Raw genomic sequence first — 6,000 nt, 5'->3', positions numbered from 1 at the left:
AGAGAAGTGGCCATCTTGACCACCATGATGCTTCCAGAACATGGCTAGCACTCTTGCATTTTAAGGGAAGACAGTTAGAGTGCAGACGGGCTTTGATCTCCTAAATTTTGAGAGATGAGCAGTTTGCTGTCTGCGACATCTGTCCAGCTCTTTGCGGCCATATTCTGCCTCTGAGAAGCACTGTACTAGACCCTAGAGGGTACATTGAGTTGAAGGTATGGGCTGTTACATGCCTGAAAGAAAGACTCAAAAGAGTTGGAAGCGGTGAATTCATTACAGAGAATCTCAATGATCCTCTCTGATGAATTGGCCATAAATATACAATGGGATGAGGGCAAGAAGAGATGGCAGGACTCGTGCCCACCCTGCCTGCAAAATTTGGAGACCTTTTGAATTCCTGTGCCTTTGCCAATGTAGGCAGCAATGCCTGATGCTTTCCCATATTGAGAGAGTCATTCCTTTTCTCTTTGTTGTCTCTGAATAGATCATAATCCTGCATGGTGCATCAATTCTTCATGTCAATGGTCATATCACACAGCAGTCACCATAGCCAGTTGCTTTTCAGATCTGGATATTCTCAGCGATCCTCTCTTTCTGTCATAATTTCTCATTCAAAACTGAGAGAACCTTCTGATAAAGTCCAGTTCAAATCTGCCTTTTTACCAGCCTCCTCTGTAAAGGTTGGGACCTTCACGTTGTTTACATTGTTTGGATCTATTTGCATGCTGAGAGATTCACAAAGAGTATGGTTGTCACATAGACACAATTCCAACGTCCATCAAGTGTTTCACTTCCAGCCAGGCCTCCAAACCAATCAGCTGGGGAAAGAAATGGGAAGCATGCCCACGAGGAGCGTAAAGAATGCAGCAGACACCTGAAGTTTTTACATGGAACAGGGGGGGAAGGCAAATACTTCACTCAGCACCCAATTCCCATCTAGCAGAAAATGATTCAGAGGTAGGCTTCATATAACACACACACACACACACACACACACACACACACACACGATGAAAGAAAATCCCTAGGTTTCAGAAAAGATCAAGGGATTGTCTACGATCACCAACACTGTACATGGGAAGGGAATTCGAATGGAGAACACCTCCTTCTCTTGAAATGACATACATCATTCGGAAACAGAACTTAGGAAAGGAATGGTTAATTGCCATCCACCAGTTTAGTTAATGTTGTCATTTCCTATCCTTCAGAGAAATAAGTCTTGCAAACATTACATTTTCAAAGCTGCTCCCTTTCTTGGGATTAAGTGGAGTGCCTAAAGTCCAGACATTGTCTACTTTTGGATGGATGTCTCTGTTTCATCCCTCATTCCATAACGCCATCGCGGTGCTAGGGTGAAAACCTTTTTCACAGGAGGAACCAGAGGATGATATGCATCAAGGGAAATGTTTGCTCGGCCATGTCTTCTTAAAGATATGAAAGCAGCCTCATAGGTACTGTTAGACCTCATGCTTCGTGAAGCAGATACCGTGTGCTAGGAGAAGTGGAAGAGAAGATGTCAGGACAAATGAGTGGGAGCCATATGTGCCATGTCCTCCCCATGCTACTGTCCATCTGCCACGAGTATATCAAAGGCAAAACAATTGTTTCCACTTAGGTTATGGTCTAAAGGACAGAGACTGGCAGCATTAGTAGAAGCAAACAGGAATGAAAGGGTCATGATAAGACAAGCAAAACTACAGGAAGGAATAAACAGGTAAATGTTGGTTGGAAAGGTTGAGTTTGCTAGGTACTCCACATAAGGCGAAGCAGACAGTGTTGTGCGGAGAACTTAGCATCCCTGATAACTCTTATTTCTCTACTGTTACAGGACAGAAAGCCAGAGATCGTCCTATTCTTTGTGCAGAAAAGGTAAGCACTGAGTCTCTGTCTTTGGACTCACTGATTTTTGCTAACACTGGGCATTTCTAAAAGTCAGCATCTTTGACTTCGTGACTGCTCAAACTCTAATTTCTAAGATGATACTCTCCTGACCATTATGTCTTTGGTCCTGCCCATATCCTCAAGTCTATCACTCTGCACTCCTTTGACATATTAGGTCTCTTTGGGGAATGCCCCTCTCCAGCTGGTGAAAAGGTAAAGAAACATTACCATCGACTGCATACGTATCAATTGACTGACCTCTTTTGTGTGAAGGGTATTCAAAACTGTCTGTTCAAACCACCGTCAGTTTCAATCCTTTGGAAGGATGGTACATGTAAGATGCTCACTTTTCAAGCACCTCATGATCCAAGGGTTTTTCACCTGACCTCCATTCACCCAGCACTTCTTTCCACCCCTTTGGGGCAGTCCTCTTCCTGAGAATTGCAACAGGGTCCACCCTTGAATGTAGCTTCTTAGCGCACCGAGAAGCGAGAGAAGTGTTGTGCTATTCTGACTTTAATTGGTGTGAATCAGAAATGTCTCCCTGTGAGGTTCACAACTCTTTTGTCAGATCTCCAGGTTCCTGGTGCATCTGAGCATGTCTGATTTCATGGAGAGCCTCTGCAAATAGCAGGTTGATCATATATGTTTGGCAGAAAGCATTTGATCTAAAATCTGAAAATTAAGAATGTGTGGAACCAATCTGGACTCCTATATAATAGTAACCTAATATGAAATTTGAAGGGGAACTTTTGCAGATTTTCCTGAAAATAAAAGTGCATGGTGTCCCAAGAGCCACAGAAACACAGAACACTCCATAACAAACATGAAATTGAATTTTAATTCATTGGTGATAGCTGCCTCTTTTTGTTGGTTCTGCTGCGTTTCCTCTCATGATAACAGTACGGTAAAGCCATGAAGTTGAGGTTGTTAGGATAAGAATTTCATGATGAAAGCAACCTGGAAACTTGTGGGAATAACTGCAATGTCCATAAAGGTAAACTGAGGAAAGAATTGTGTGGTAGACAGGGAGGAGGATAAGGCATAAGACAATGATGATGGTGTTCATATGATTGATGATGATGATGGATGAGGATGATGAGGATGATCATGATGATGATGATGATGGTGATGATAAGGAAGACACACTGAAGTTGCAGGAATATAAAACTATCAAAACCTTCCACCTTGACTAGATAATCAAGAAATCCAGTACCAGTTTTGCCCTTTGAAACATATGAAGTACACTCCTATATTTTTGGTGCATTTTATTTTATACTTTTCTTCTTTTTGTCCATGAAGCTAGCTGTCAAGATCAAATTCGACTCCTCAAAATTCTTGATGTGTTTATCTTTCTTTTTTGGTTCGTGTGGCACAGTAGAGTGTTGATATGTGTTGATGACAAATGGGCTCTAAAGTATAGGAGAAAATGTCTTTGTGATCTCATTGATGCTTGACCTCAGTTGAGATCCTGAGAAAGAAGCCTGCTGCACAATGCTGATCTTCCTCTTCAAAGCCAAAGAGTCTATCTCTCACTGCTTTCCAGTGTCACTGGGAATGCTCATGTGTCAAAAGCTGCCTTCTCTGGATCGATGATGACAACAGGTTTCTGAGGACGTTGATTGACTCACACATAACCCCTCTGAGGTCCAGAGAAGTGGCCATCTTGACCACCATGATGCTTCCAGAACATGGCTAGCACTCTTGCATTTTAAGGGAAGACAGTTAGAGTGCAGACGGGCTTTGATCTCCTAAATTTTGAGAGATGAGCAGTTTGCTGTCTGCGACATCTGTCCAGCTCTTTGCGGCCATATTCTGCCTCTGAGAAGCACTGTACTAGACCCTAGAGGGTACATTGAGTTGAAGGTATGGGCTGTTACATGCCTGAAAGAAAGACTCAAAAGAGTTGGAAGCGGTGAATTCATTACAGAGAATCTCAATGATCCTCTCTGATGAATTGGCCATAAATATACAATGGGATGAGGGCAAGAAGAGATGGCAGGACTCGTGCCCACCCTGCCTGCAAAATTTGGAGACCTTTTGAATTCCTGTGCCTTTCCCAATGTAGGCAGCAATGCCTGATGCTTTCCCATATTGAGAGAGTCATTCCTTTTCTCTTTGTTGTCTCTGAATAGATCATAATCCTGCATGGTGCATCAATTCTTCATGTCAATGGTCATATCACACAGCAGTCACCATAGCCAGTTGCTTTTCAGATCTGGATATTCTCAGCGATCCTCTCTTTCTGTCATAATTTCTCATTCAAAACTGAGAGAACCTTCTGATAAAGTCCAGTTCAAATCTGCCTTTTTACCAGCCTCCTCTGTAAAGGTTGGGACCTTCACGTTGTTTACATTGTTTGGATCTATTTGCATGCTGAGAGATTCACAAAGAGTATGGTTGTCACATAGACACAATTCCAACGTCCATCAAGTGTTTCACTTCCAGCCAGGCCTCCAAACCAATCAGCTGGGGAAACAAATGGGAAGCATGCCCACGAGGAGCGTAAAGAATGCAGCAGACACCTGAAGTTTTTACATGGAACAGGGGGGGAAGGCAAATACTTCACTCAGCACCCAATTCCCATCTAGCAGAAAATGATTCAGAGGTAGGCTTCATATAACACACACACACACACACACACACACACACACACACACACACGATGAAAGAAAATCCCTAGGTTTCAGAAAAGATCAAGGGATTGTCTACGATCACCAACACTGTACATGGGAAGGGAATTCGAATGGAGAACACCTCCTTCTCTTGAAATGACATACGTCATTCGGAAACAGAACTTAGGAAAGGAATGGATGATTGCCATCCACCAGTTTAGTTAATGTTGTCATTTCCTATCCTTCAGAGAAATAAGTCTTGCAAACATTACATTTTCAAAGCTGCTCCCTTTCTTGGGATTAAGTGGAGTGCCTAAAGTCCAGACATTGTCTACTTTTGGATGGATGTCTCTGTTTCATCCCTCATTCCATAACGCCATAGCGGTGCTAGGGTGAAAACCTTTTTCACAGGAGGAACCAGAGGATGATACGCATCAAGGGAAATGTTTGCTCGGCCATGTCTTCTTAAAGATATGAAAGCAGCCTCATAGGTACTGTTAGACCTCATGCTTCGTGAAGCAGATACCGTGTGCTAGGAGAAGTGGAAGAGAAGATGTCAGGACAAATGAGTGGGAGCCATATGTGCCATGTCCTCCCCATGCTACTGTCCATCTGCCACGAGTATATCAAAGGCAAAACAATTGTTTCCACTTAGGTTATGGTCTAAAGGACAGAGACTGGCAGCATTAGTAGAAGCAAACAGGAATGAAAGGGTCATGATAAGACAAGCAAAACTACAGGAAGGAATAAACAGGTAAATGTTGGTTGGAAAGGTTGAGTTTGCTAGGTACTCCGCATAAGGCGAAGCAGACAGTGTTGTGCGGAGAACTTAGCATCCCTGATAACTCTTATTTCTCTACTGTTACAGGACAGAAAGCCAGAGATCGTCCTATTCTTTGTGCAGAAAAGGTAAGCACTGAGTCTCTGTCTTTGGACTCACTGATTTTTGCTAACACTGGGCATTTCTAAAAGTCAGCATCTTTGACTTCGTGACTGCTCAAACTCTAATTTCTAAGATGATACTCTCCTGACCATTATGTCTTTGGTCCTGCCCATATCCTCAAGTCTATCACTCTGCAGTCCTTTGACATATTAGGTCTCTTTGGGGAATGCCCCTCTCCAGCTGGTGAAAAGGTAAAGAAACATTACCATCGACTGCATACGTATCAATTGACTGACCTCTTTTGTGTGAAGGGTATTCAAAACTGTCTGTTCAAACCACCGTCAGTTTCAATCCTTTGGAAGGATGGTACATGTAAGATGCTCACTTTTCAAGCACCTCATGATCCAAGGGTTTTTCACCTGACCTCCATTCACCCAGCACTTCTTTCCACCCCTTTGGGGCAGTCCTCTTCCTGAGAATTGCAACAGGGTCCACCCTTGAATGTAGCTTCTTAGCGCACCGAGAAGCGAGAGAAGTGTTGTGCTATTCTGACTTTAATTGGTGTGAATCAGAAATGTCTCCCTGTGAGGTTCACAACTCTTTTGTCAGATCTCCAGGTTC

At 43.0% G+C, this 6,000-nt stretch overlaps 1 non-coding gene across 1 annotated transcript; it reads left to right on the top strand.

The window, feature by feature from the left end:
- Positions 1–3,467: 3,467 nt before the first annotated feature.
- LOC148118075 (small nucleolar RNA SNORD109A) lies at positions 3,468–3,532 on the top strand. Its single transcript, XR_015736573.1, has one exon. It is a non-coding gene; the product is annotated as a small nucleolar RNA SNORD109A (small nucleolar RNA).
- The last annotated feature ends 2,468 nt before the right edge of the window (positions 3,533–6,000 follow it).

Source organism: Myodes glareolus, chromosome 24 (genome assembly GCF_982192425.1).
Source record: "Myodes glareolus chromosome 24, mMyoGla1.1, whole genome shotgun sequence".
Lineage (NCBI taxonomy): Eukaryota > Metazoa > Chordata > Mammalia > Rodentia > Cricetidae > Myodes > Myodes glareolus.
This window is presented reverse-complemented; position numbering and strand designations above follow the sequence as displayed.